Here is a 14,562-nt window from a genome sequence, read left to right on the forward strand (position 1 = left end):
ATTTTATTTAATTTTTTTATCTTTTTTTTTTTTTAAAAATTTGTCCCAATTTTTGTTTAGTGATTTTTGCATTTTTCTGCTTTAGTTCAGTTTATTTCATCTTCTTTCTTTTACTCAGGTTATCTCACCGGGAATTCTCTTCACTCTGACATAGAGATTTCCACTTTTTCTTGTCTTATGTTTGTTTATGAGCAAGAACAAGAACAAGGAACCTCTGCTAGATTTTGATCCTGAACCTGAGAGGACTTTGAGAAGTCATTTACAACAAGCCAGAGCTTACAAAGCCAGTAAAAATCTCAGAGATAATTTTGAGAGGGAAACTGAGGAGCTCACAATGGATCCTAACCACAATAATACTGTCAATGCTAATATGGTAAGTTAGAATGAGAATGAACAACCTAGAAGGATGCTTGGCTCATACACTACTCCCAGTCCAAATTTCTATGGGAACAGTATTGTGGTGCCTCCTATAGGTGCAAAAAACTTTGAGTTGAAGCCTCAGTTAGTCACTCTGGTGCAGCAAAACTGTCAGTATCATGGACTCCTGCAGGAAGATCCAAATCAATTCATCTCTAACTTCTTGCAGATCTGTGACACTGTCAAGTCAAATGGAGTTAATCCTGAGGTTTACAAGCTCATGCTCTTTCCATTTGCTGTGAGAGATAGAGCAAAGCAGTAGCTTGATTCTCAGCCCAAGGAGAGCCTAGACACTTGGGACAAGGTGGTTAATGGATTTTTATCCAAATTCTTCCCACCACAGAAGTTGACTAAGCTAAAAGTGGATGTTCAGACATTCAGGCAGAGAGATGGTGAGTCCCTCTATGAAGCCTGGGAAAGGTACAAGCTGATAATCAGGAAATGCCCTCCTAACATGTTTTCTAAATGGACCAAGCTGGAGATCTTTTATGATGGCCTCTTTGAAATGGCCAAAATGTGTCTAGACAACTCTACAGGTGGTTCATTGCACATGAAAAAGATGCCTGAGGAGGCTGCTAAGCTTATTGAGATGGTTGCTAACAACCAATACCTTTACTCCTCTGATAGGAATCTTGTGAACTCTAGGGCTCCTCAGAAGAAAGGATTCTTGGAAGTAGATACCTTGGATGCTATTCTTGCTCAGAACAAGGTCATGTCTTCTCTTCTTTTCATTTCTTTCCTTCTTCTTTCTTCTCTTCTTTTCTGTCCCTCCTTCAACCATCATCCAATACCACCAATCACCATCTATCACAAACTCATTTAGTTAGTTAGTTAGTAGTTATTTAGTTAGTTTAATTTCTGTTTAATATTCTATTTTTCATTATAAGTGTTGGATTATTAATCTTGTATCCTGTTTATTGCTGCTGATTACTAATAAGATGTTTTAACATCATTGTTGTTAATTGTCATTGTTGGATTCCCTTATTGAGGTTATATTTTGTCACTTGGTTTTGAGTTCTTGATGCTTAACCTCTTTGAATACCAAGTACATGTGACATTGCCTTCAAGCTTTTTAAATCTTTTGAATTGCATGTTTTGGCCAGCATGTGATTTAATATCATTATCTCTTACTAGGCAATAGTTTATTATCAATGCATTTTTTGTTAGGTGATGCTTGTTTATGATTGACCCTTATTTACATCACCTATTTTATGTATTGAGATTTTGATAACTGTGAAATTCGATAGTAAGCTTACCTAATTGCATATTTTTAAGCTTTTCAAGCTTTGTGGACCATTCGTGCTATGTGATTGATTTTAATTTCTACCTCTTCTCCTAAGTTCTATAGCACCAATGTCTCCCACTTCTATGTCAATTAGGGATTGCAAATAAAATTCAAAGTGTGTCAGTGATTGATGTGTAAGTTTCATATTCCATTTTGTTCATTAAAGTTACCTTGCACATCAATTAATGTCTATTCATTATCCAATTCACAATTGCTTGATTAATTACTTGAATGCTCTCATGCCTCTTCACTACTTGTTTGTATCTTAACCTACAAATCTTTTAAAGTATTTCAGGCACACTAGAATGAGTGAAGTGCATGCTTCTTTTGTGCAATTGTGACATAGCTTTTTATGCTAGTGTGTATGTTCTAAACCGCGCACAAACATAGAACCTACACTATCTTTCTTAATGTCACACACCTTTTCACTCACTTCATTCTAGTGGTCATTACCTCATTCCAACAATCTATGCTTCCTTGCTTGTGCATTTACTTGTCTTATTATATCCTATTTCATATTGTCAGGATGAACCATCATGAGCAAAAATGGAAGTAGAAGAAAGAACACGCAATAACCGGTTGATCCACCAGTTGAAGGTGGCAATCCGGAAAGTCGCCGTACCCCCTTGATTGAACTATATATTGTGAAACATGATTTTTGAGCTAAGAACACATAAGCATGTGAGTTTTGAGCCTCACTGTGTGGTTACATCATATAGCCACTATTTTCATTCTTGTGTGTATTATTCTCTTTCTATGATTGTAATCTTTGATTTGTTTGATTCTTTGTGTCCATTATTTTGTGTACAAATGCACTTATATGATTGACCAAGTAGTTACATTCATATAGATAGTTGCCTTTAGATAGGGTGCATTTAGTTATTTTACATTTTAATAAATGATGATACCCTTTGTCTTTCTCCTGGTTTAAGCATGAGGACATGCTTGGTTTAAGTGTGGGGAGATTTGATGCACCATTATTTGGTGGTGCATCCTATGCTGAATTTAGGAGATTTTATCACCCTTTACCCACATTTATTCAACGAAATGGCATGGTTTCATGATGTCTTCCTAAATTGTGCTTAAGTATGAAAACATGCTTTTTAGGCCTTTAATTAGTTGATTTTGATTCACCTTTGATTCCACTAGACGCCTTGATATGTGTGTTAGTGATTTCAGGTTGAAAAGGCTAGGAATGGATCAAAGGAATTGAGAGAAAAGCATGCAAAGTGGAGAAATCATGGAAAATCAAGGATTGGGAGAAATTTACACCACGCGCACGCGCAGCACACGCGCACATGTGAAACGATGAGGTCGCATGACGATGCGTATGCGTGACGCACGCGCATGCGTCGGTGCTCACACGTGACCCACTTAAAGTGAATCCGCTGGGGGCGATTTCTAGGCTTCGCAGGCCCAAATCCAACTCATCTCTAATGCTATTTAACCCAAGGATTGAAGGGAAATCAACATACATTACACATTACATCACATTAGTTTAGTTTAGTTTAGTTTTGGAGGGAAAGTTAGTTTCTAGAGAGAGAAGCTCTCTCTTCTCTCTAGAATTAGGATTAAGTTTAGGTGAATTTCTTAGATCTAGATCTACTTCTTCTCTTGCTTCAATTTTCCTTTTGTTTTATGAATTCTTATGTTGATTTCCATTTACCTTTCAATGCAATTTATGAATTCCATGTCTTTTCATGTTTGATTTGGTTTTCTATTATTGATCTCTTGCCATTGTATGTAGATCTCTCTTCAATTCTTACAATTCATGTTGTTTACCTTTATTGCCTTCTATGTGTTTGTTGAAATGCCTCTTTTAGTTATGAGTTAGATTTTGTTCCTCTTGGCCTAGGTAGAGTAATTGGTAGCTCTTGAGTTATCAAACTCCTTTGTTGATTGATAATTAGAAGTTGCTAATTAACTTGAATGCCACTAAAGCTAGTCTTTCATCATGATTAGGCTAAGACTTGTGGAATCAAGTTAATTCATCCACTTGACTTTCCTTCATAGTTAGAGGTTAACTAAGTGGGAGCAATGGACAATTCTCATCACAATTAATAAGGATAACTAGGATAGGACTTCTAGTTCTCATACCTTGCCAAAAGCTTTTCTAGTTGTTAGTTTATTTCCTTCCCCATTTTCTTTTCTTGTTTCTATTCCAAAACCCCAAAAGATACTCCATAACCAATAACAAGAACACTTTATTACAATTCCTAGGGAGAACGACCCGAGGTTTAAATACTTTGGTTATTAGTTTTATTAGAGGTTTGTACTTGTGACAAACAAATTTTTGCATGAAAGGATTCTTTGTTGGTTTAGAAACTATACTTCGACGAGAATTTATTGTGAAATTCTTTACCGAAAATTTTCCGTTCATCATCACTGCCGGAGAAGGGAGCTGCGTCTCTGTGATTCTGGCCGCCGGGAGTGGTTCTGTGACTTTCGGGACCACCGCCGAAGCTTCTGGCTGTTTTTGCCATCGCCGGAAAACACTGCCGATAAGGGTTTTAATTGAGGTTTCTGTCTTTTTGGATTTCAAGAAGGTTTTGATGCTGCGTTGTTACTATAGTTGATCCACCGGAGCTTCTGGCCACTACCGGAGCTGTTGTCGGGTCAGTTTGGAATCGCAGCTGCCTCATTTTGTGATTTCGGTAAGTAAGTATGTTTCGAAAAGTCTCGCATTAGTATTCCGTTGTGTTTAATTAATGAATCTGAGCTTTGGTGATGTGGGATTGAGTTCTGATTATTACATGTTGCGAGTAGAGTTGTTGTGGATGCTGAGAGAACGGTTTGGAGCCGAAGTTGCGGCTGCCGCTGTTGCGGGCCAAGAGGAAACAAGTTGTAATTAGAGTTTTCGGGTTTCGACAAATGAGGTAGGGGCTTTTTCTGAAAAACTATGTTTTATATATTGGAATTATTACATATGGCTACTGATGTGAGACATGGTATATTTGGTAAATGTGTCAGTCTTATGTATTATTTGGTTGACTTGAATGATTATGAATGTTTGTTTGACTAGATTGTTGTGCGACTTTATGAAACAGAATATTTTTTAAGTCGATTATTTTAAAGATTTGGGATCGAGTTTAATCCGTTGGGAATTGATTTGAGTTGAGTTGATTTTCTTAATAAGGTGAAAAATAGAATACTCTTTTGGATTCAGTCTGGTCTGCTTTAATTGATTTGGTTTGATAAATGAATTATTGTTGAACTGTTTCTTTAAAGCTTTGGAAATGAGTTTAATCGGCTGATATTAATTTGATTTTGAAATGGTTTCCTTGAAATATGAAAATGAGGTGACTGTTGCATTTAGCTTGCTCTTGAACTGATTTTGGATTTGGACCCTTGAAAAGGATTGTGGAACGGTTTTGTTGGGACCCGAACTGGGTGGTAAAGTCCAAGTTTTAGGGGAGGTGCTGCCGAAATTCTGGTAGGATCCGAGACTTTATTGAAATGTTGTTTGGGAAAAATTATAAGTTAAAGACTTCGACTATTTTATTTGAATTATCAAGAAAAGGATGATTCATACTTTTGAAGTAAATTATTAAAGAGGAAATTGTGATCTAGTATTGTTTCTTAAGAAAAGCATTGTATCTCTTTTGGGAGAAAGTTATTTAGATGAAACTTATGTTTTAAATCTGTTTTAAATGTGAAAAGGGTTATGTCCTTGAATTTGACTTGAGGGTATCAATCACAAGAGTTTCTGTGACTTTGGAAGAACCTGAACATATATTGACAAGTTTCATTTTAAAATGTTTTGGAAAAAGTTTTAAGTACCTTTTGAATTCTGAATTTTTACAAGACTAAAACAATTTTGAGCATTTTGAAACACTTTAGAATTTATCATGGGGTTGAAGCTGGTTTTGCTTAAGTAAAGGAGACGACTTTGAAAGGAGTAAATGATTACGTGACTCGGTCTGACTTAGATCCTATTTTATTTCTCAAATTAGGAAAGCCAAGGTTTTAATGATTTTAAGTGAATTTGAGGAAATGAGTTACGTTATTCTCCCCTAAAGACTTGAGACTCTGCCGAGGAAATTTTGTTATAAAATCTCGTTGTTGGATGGATGATTTTGAATATTTCAAAATAAATCCTTAACTTGCCATGGTTTTGGAAGTTTTGGAAAGAGGATGCCGAGGGTGGTTTGTTTTTAAAAAAGGGAATTTACTTTGAGTAAAAGTAGCTTATGAGCCTGAAATAATTTGAGAAATGAGATCTTTATAGCCAAGGCTGAAAAGTGCTGAAATTTGATTTCAGAGTAAAGTGAATTGAGAAAATTGATTTATGGCTTTGAATAATGATTTTATGAATTTGATGATGTGGGATGGTGGAAGTGCTATTTTGTTATGAGCCGGAATGGCTGTGTATGATTATGAATATTGGCTGGTTCTGGATTGAACTATGAGCCGGATGACTGACTATGAGTCATGAATTTAAGCCGGATGGCTGAAATAAATGTTGATTTATGGCTGAGAATAAATGCATATATGCTGAGATATTGATATTGTGATTTTGCACTTCCAACTATCTGAGATACGAGTTTCCCTGGGTAGTAGCAGTGACTAGCCACCACGTGCTCCAGGTTTAGACTTGATACTCTGCTGACCCTATGTTGTAAGTGTGGCTGGGCACTGTGAAAGTCCCAGATGAGCTCGCCCCCGTAAATATACACCAGTGAGGGTGTTGGATATATATGAGATTATGATTTATGTTGAGTATAACTCGAGTTGGGGATGCACGACAGAGGGACAGTCCAATGGTTAGCTACCAGGACTTGTCGGGTTGGCTATATAACCGACAGATGATATCATCAGCCACTAGGACAGGCATGCATCATATACATCTATGTGACATTGTTTGGGTGTGCATATTGTACTTGGTTTGCCTTTGTGATTACTTGTGATTAACTGCTAATTGCTCTACTTGCAGTAACTGTTTGTTTATGCTTGAACCTTCCTATTTGTGTTTGCGACTGAGACTTTGTTGGACTGTGGTGATTGGTTGTTTGTTGGGTTGTTTGGGGCCTAGATCCATGGTTGATCATGAGGTGGACCGAAGGCCATGTCTAATTGATATTTCTGGTTTGGAAAAGTATGAAGGGCTAATTTGGTTCAGCATAGATAAACCTTTTGAAAGGCTTTTGAATTGTTATTTTTTTCTAATGAACAGTTCCTCCTTCAGAAAAGATTTCAGATTTCTCTTTTATAATAAATTGTTGGTTTTGAAAAGATACATAAGGCGGTTATCAATCACTGTAACGATTTTTATCTCTCGTATCCTGTTATAGTAATTTTGCAACCCTACGGTGAGAACCCTTTAGAGGATGATGTTCTCACCCCCTACAAATTTCCCATTTCAGGATATGGACGCAGAAGTCACGAAGAGCTTATCTTGTTGTTGTCGTGATGTTTTTTATTGCTTTAGTTATTGTTTATTGTTCCCTCGCCTTTACCTTTATACTTTCTATAAGAGGGATAGGAATTGTATCGGTTAATTCTTGTAATATTATTTAATATATATATATATATATATATATATATACATATGTATGTACTCTTTGTGAGTTTTTGTAAGTTGTATTGTATGTATGGATGTACGTTACATAATAAAAGTATTTTTGGAGCGGTATTACGGTTTAAAGTTTAAAACAGGCTAATATTTTAGTATTAAATAGTATAAGAGTCATTGTAATGTCCGAGCTATCAAAGTAGTGCAGCCGGAAGCGTGAGCTTTGATAGTTAGGGTGTTACATTATGGTATCAGAGTGGTCTTTCCTGTAGAGCCTGAGGAATGGACCGACTATGCTTCAATTGCATACTCTGGTGTTGTCATGTAGTAGGTCTTGTTTGGATAACAAGAATTAGAGCTTTATGCACATGATGGTCTATTGATTACCGCTGTTAGTCTTGCATTGCATACTTCTTGGTATTAAGTTTGGCCGGCTTAATACTAGTAAATTATATATATGAAAGCACTGATGGGTTATCATAGATGATATACGAGTTTTGAGTAAGGGGAATCGCGGGTTTTGGAAACGTTAGAAACTATTTCTCGAGGCTATTCAGTGGTGTGTCTTGAATTCTGTTCGAGTCGACCTGTTCTTTCATATCCTAACTTGAAGTTCTTGTTTGCTAATCCTTTTGAAAAGTAGTTTGATTTTTCAACTCTATTCCTCTATTCATATGTATTCTTGTTTGATCTTAATTGCATATGCTTGTTTACAGTCCTCGTTACATCTGTCCTTCTCTGTTTGAGTTCTCTTTGATTCACGTATTATTTGATATAGCTTTGAACTTGTCTTAATGCGCTGTGCCTTTTAACTCTGGATTCTGAGTCCATTCTTAGAGAAATTTTTGATTCAGTTTTTCTCTTATTTGACAGTGATTACAGTCAATTTTGAGACTTTTATAAAAGATTGTTGTTGATTAGATATATACTCATCCATATATGAAACTTTGAAGATTACTTATGCAGTTTAACAACTATTTATTCCTAATACCTCGCCTGTACTTTTACTGGTTTACGGAACCGCACTTACTTTAATTGTAAATTGCCTTTCTAGTAATTCTACTATAGCTCCAATGCACATCTTCATTTGATTATGTATTTGGGTATTTTTCAAAATTCCAGAAAGAAAGAATTTTTCGCTTTTACTCTGGTTGAGTTTCGTTTGGTAAACTTCACTTAATTTATTTTTTATTTGAGTTTGGTTTAGCCTACTACATTGTTTATGTCATTGTTGTTCTTTTGAAAATGTTAGACTCATAGCTTTCTTCTTATGAATGGACTCATTCCTTCTTAAGCTTTTTATCTCTATGAATGTCATACTTGATTCTGTTCTTAATCATTCTCCTACCTCTTGTGGGCACTACAATCAATCTTAGCTTCCCTTCTCTTGCGAATCTCATTCTTATATGAGTCAGCTTGATTTGTTTCAATTTTGTGCATCGTTTATTCTCTCATTATTTCTACTAAAGATTTTTAGTCAAAGATTTATCCTTGAGAAATTACTAATGATTGAGTTGTCTTTTCCTATGACTTTTGTATTCTTTCGGATCAATTGAGAGCTTGTTTGATGTTTCATGCCTAGTGGACCTTGTTTGAACTACCTTGATTTAAGATCCTTTCTTGTATGGCTTGACTCCTTTTTAAGTACGTCCTAATATTCTTGAATATCCTTTTGAGATGGGGATTTCAAGTATACTCTAGGAGTTTCGTTTCAAACTTTTTAAAGACATTTTGAATCCTCTTTAAAGATATTGTAAAGAAAAATTTTTCTGTTGCTTGATTGTAATTAAAATCATTCCTCAATTCCTGAAAAAGTTGTTTTAAAGTTGGCATGCGCTATTTTAAATGAAGTTTTGAAAAGCTTCCTTATTTAGTGGAAACTGGTCCGTTTGTAATGCACCACTTGTTTCCTTTACCAATTTATAAGCAAACTTTTACCTCAGATTTTCTTTTCCAAATAGAGTTTAACTTTCTCTTTCGTCCTTGCTAAAATTTTTATACACGCTTGTTTGAATATGGACTTTGAAAATTTTTGAACAAGCATTTGGTTTTTATTTCGAGTTTTATGATTCCTTTTGGTTAGGTTGTGCACCTAAATATCTTTCTAAAATACTTGAGGAAATATCTTAGCTCTTAGCCGAACTTGTGTACATTTTGTTTTTAAAACTCTACATAATCTACTTCATCATGAAACTGTATTAAAGCAAAGACACGTTTGTGCTTTTGTTACTCTCTTGAATAATGTTTGTTGCTTAACTTTTCCCTTAGACTGCGAAGTGATTTTCCTACAAGTTCTCAATTCTTTTAAGAACAATGTATCAGAAGTATTTTAATCGTGCTCTTGAGTTCTGTAAGCTTTGTCTTGGGTTTGAGATATTCTTTTTTGTAAACCTCATACTTCTTTGACTCAGCTTGAATTTATTTCAAACTAATGCGCTGATTTTTCTTCTTATTGATCCTATTGAATTTCTTTGATCTAAGGGTTATCTTTGAAGTTGTCAATTGAATTGCTTCTAGCAAACTTCATAGCTTGAGCATCCTTGTTTACCTGGGATTGCATACACGCTTTCAAATTTATGAGTATTATCCTTGACATGTGTCTCTCCTTTCTAAAATCTTTTATCCTTCTGAGTAGACTCGAGAATTATTTTGATGTCACGTGCGATCTGTAGACATAGTAACGTGATGCGTTAGTTCTTTAAGACGTGATATGTGTATGGAAGGTGAAGTGGTAGGTGTACCACGTTATGAGTTGTGGGTGTTTTGTTCCTTGAGAAGAGTCTGCGGGTGTTAGACTTGTGACCGGTTATAGAGTTGTAAAGTGATTGATGGAGTTGAAAAGTCGAAGCTTTGAGGTTGATACGAGATTAGTGTGCGGATGTTAAGCACATCATTTTAACCCCATCCTATTTTATAGCCTTCGATGCCTTGCTTTACTATTACATGTTTGAACCATGTCATCTTTTGCATTGGGCCTATCTAATATCTTCTGCCTTACACCATACTTTATCCCTATATTTAAACCTGACGGTTATTCGATATCTGAACATTTATGCATATATGCTAAGATTTTTTACTTTCCTAAAAGTATTTAAAAGTACTAAGACTATGTATAGTCTTATGTATTACTTTAATTTTCGAGGACGAAAATTTTTATAAGCCGGATAGAATGTAAGACCCAGAACTTTTGAAAAATGACTATCATGAGCTAATTTCAAATTCAGTATTTTTGTAGCTTTAATTTCAGAAATTCTTTATTAAAGATAATTAAAGCAAGTTTCGATTAATTGAATTTGAAATAAATTGAGATTATTATCCGATTTTACAATTATTGAATTATTTTCTATATTTAAATTATAAAGTTGATAGTTATGAAATAATAATAATTTTATATGATTTGGACTGAATAATTAATATTTTAAGATATTAATACTGCTGCTTTGGAAAATAAAGAAATTAATTATAGTATTTCTAATTTTTGGATTTGAACATTCTATGGAAAATAATTTGTAAAAGTGATGAACAAATAGTATTTCTATACATCATTATTGTTGGATTAAAATTTATTTCTAATTACTATACTATCCCTACCTTTATTTGAAATTACTAAACTAACCCTAACCCTAATTTTTCACACAACACCCTTACCCTTTTTCCCCTAACTTTCAGCCACCGAAACACTATTCCAGTTGCCCTCTTCTTAGACTAAACAGCAGTGACACAAACCCTTCCCCTTTCTCAAATCATTCACAGCAATACTGGGGAAAAGGAACAAAGAAAGAAAAGGTCAAAGAGAGAAGGGGCGGAGCTGCGATCAGAAGAGGAGATGAACCGCGCTGCTGCCGCCGTCCAGCTCGCCGCCACCGCGCTGTGCAGAGCCGCCGCCACCATGCCACGCCTCGCTGCGAGTTGCGCCTCACCACCGCCCAGCTTGCCGTCGCGCCAGTCACCCCAAACCAGAGGAGCAGAGAGAGAGATCGGGCACAGAGAGAGACGTGAAGAGGGAGAGTAGTCGTGCATCCAGCTGCGTCCTCACCGCCGCGGGAGGAAATCGTCGCCGTCAGCTTGGCACCGAGCTCCCATGGCCGGCGCCGTTGCAATACAGTCGACGTTCCTTCAGAGCCACCACAGCTGGGTCGCTATGAAGAGGAGTCCACTACTGCGATGCCACTACTACCGTGACTATCGCGGTGTTCAACACGTCCCTGGTCACCGCCAGCTGTTCTGATGCTGTCATTGGAAGCTGCCACTCCGTCACTATCATTGCCAGAGAAGGGAGCTGCGTCTCTGTGATTCTGGCTACCGGAAGTGGTTCTGTGACTTTCGAGACCACCGCCGAAGCTTCTGGTTGTTTCTGCCGTCGCCAAAAAACTCTGTCGGTAAGGGTTTTAATTGAGGTTTTTGTCTTTTTGGATTTCGAGAAGGTTTTGATGCTGTGTGGTTATTATAGTTGATCCACTGGTGCACGAAATTGTGATGTCCAGGCTCGAACAATCCCTGGTAATGGCTCCAAAGCTTGGTGCTTTGATCTTAATTCATAATTGTCACAACTTCGATACAACTAACCAGCAAGTGCACTGGGTCGTCCAAATCCTGTGGGGTCCACAGATCCTGGGATGATCCTGTGGGGTCCACAGATCCTGAGGTGTCAAGGCATTTACATCCCTGCACCAATTTAAGCATGTAAAATGCCCTTGTACACAACTCTGGGCGTTCAGCGCCAGGTTGGTGGCAATTTTGGGCGTTCAACGCCCATCTGTGTGCCATTTCTGGTGTTGAACGCCAGAACCATGCCTGTTCTGGCGTTCAGCGGCCAGAAGCTGCCCATTTTGGGCGTTCAGCGCCAGAACCATGCTCTGTTCTGGCGCTGAACGCCAGACAGATGCTCCTCCAGGGTGTGATTTTTCTTCTGCTGTTTTTGATTCCGTTTTCAATTTTTATATTTATTTTGTGACTCCACATGATCATGAACCTAAGAAAACATGAAAAACAGTAAAAATAAGAATTAGATAAACATTGGGTTGCCTCCCAACAAGCGCTTCTTTATTGTCAATAGCTTGACAGTGGGCTCTCATGGAGCCTCACAGATGTGCCGAGCTTTGTTGAGACTCTCCAACACCAAACTTAGAGTTTGGATATGGGAGTTCAACACCAAACTTAGAGTTTGGTTGTGGCCTCCCAACACCAAACTTAGAGTTTGACTGTGGGGGTTCTGGTTGACTCTGCTTGGAGAGAAGCTTTTGCTGCTTCCTCTCCATGGTTGCAGAGGGAGATCCTTGAGTTTTGAATACAAGGGAGTTTTCATTCCATTGAAGGACTATTTCACCTCTGTCAACATCAATCACAGCTCTTGCTGTGGCCAGGAAAGGTCTTCCTAGGATGATGGATTCATCCTTTTCCTTTTGGATGTCTACTTTCCAACGCAATTGGAAGCGCGCCATTTCGAGTTCTGTAGCTCCAGAAAATTCACTTTGAGTGCAAGGAGGTCAGAATCCAACAGCATCAGCAGTCCTTTTTCAACCTCTGAATCTGATTTCTGCTCAAGTCCCTCAATTTCAGCCAGAAAATACCTGAAATCACAGAAAAACACACAAACTCATAGTAAAGTCAAGAAATGTGAATTTAACACAAAATCTATTAAAAACATCCCTAAAAGTAACTAGATCCTACTAAAAACATACTAAAAACAATGTCAAAAAGCGTATAAATTATCCGCTCATCATCCACCAGAGCTTCTGGCCGCTACCGGAGCTATTGCCGGGTCAGTTCGGAATTATAGCTGCCTCATTTTGTGATTTCGGTAAGTAAGTATGTTTCGAAAAGTCTCGCATTAGTATTCTGTTGTGTTTAGTTAATGAATCTAAGCGTTGGTAATGTGGGATTGAGTCCTGATTATTACATGTTGCGAGTAGAGTTGTTGTGGTTGCTGAGAGAACGGTTTGGAGTTGAGGTTGCGGCTACCGCCGTTACGGGCCAAGAGGAAACAAGTTGTGATGGGTTTTAGAGTTTTCGGGTTTCGACAATTGAGGTAGGGTTTTTCCGAAAAACTATGTTTTATATATTGGAATTATTACATATGGATACTGATGTGAGACATGGTATATTTGGTGATTGTGTGAGTCTTATGTATTGTTTGGTTGACTTGAATGATTATGAATGTTTGTTTGACTGGATTGTTGTGCGGCTTTATGAAATGGAATGTTTTTGAAGTCGATTATTTTAAAGATTTGGGATCGAATTTAATCCGTTGGGAATTGATTTGAGTTGAGTTGATTTTCTTAATAAGGTGAAAAATAGAATACTCTTTTGGATTCATCCTGGTCTGCTTTAATTGATTTGGTTTGATAAATGAATTGTTGTTGAACTGTTTCTTTAAAGCTTTGGAAATGAGTTTAATCGGCTGATAATGATTTGATTTTGAAACGGTTTCCTTGAAATATGAAAATGAGGTGACTGTTGGATTTAGCTTGCTCTTGAACTAATTTTGGATTTGGACCATTGAAAAGAATTGTGGAACGGTTTTGTTGGGACCCGAACCGAGTGGCAAAGTCCAAGTTTTAGGGGAGGTGCTGCCGAAATTCTGGTAGGATCCGGGACTTTATTGAAATGTTGTCTAGGAAAAATTATAAGTTAAAGACTTCGACTATTTTATTTGAATTATCAAGAAAAGGATGATTCATGCTTTTGAAGTGAATTATTAAAGAGGAAATTGTGATCTAGTCTTGTTTCTTAAGAAAAGCATTGTATCTCTTTTGGGAGAAAGTTATTTAGATGAAACTTATGTCCATGAATTTGACTTGAGGGTTTCAATTACAAGAGTTTCTGTGACTTTGAAAGAACCTGAACGTCTATTGACAAGTTTCATTTTAAAATGTTTTGGGAAGAGTTTTAAGTACTCTTTGAATTCTGAATTTTTGAAAGACTAAAACAATTTTGAGCAGTTTGAAACACTTTTGAATTTATCATGGGGATGAAGCTGGTTTTGCTTAACTAAAGGAGGTGACTTTGAAAGGAATAAATGATTACGTGACTCGGTCTGACTTAGATCCAATTTTATTTCTCAAATCAGGAAAGCCAAGGTTTTAATGATTTTAAGTGAATTTGAGGAAATGAGTTACGTTATTCTCCCCTAAAGACTTGAGACTCTGCCGAGGAAATTTTGTAATAAAATCCCGTTGTTGGATGAATGATTTTGAATAATTCAAAATAAATCCTTAACTTGCCATGGTTTTGGAAGTTTTGGAAAGAGGATGCTCAGGGTGGCTTTGTTTTTAAAAAGCGAACTTACTTTGAGTTAAAGTGGCTTATGAGCCTGAGATGATTTGAGAAATGAGATCTTTAAAGCCAA

This window comes from Arachis ipaensis, chromosome B06, assembly GCF_000816755.2.
Source record: "Arachis ipaensis cultivar K30076 chromosome B06, Araip1.1, whole genome shotgun sequence".
NCBI lineage: Eukaryota > Viridiplantae > Streptophyta > Magnoliopsida > Fabales > Fabaceae > Arachis > Arachis ipaensis.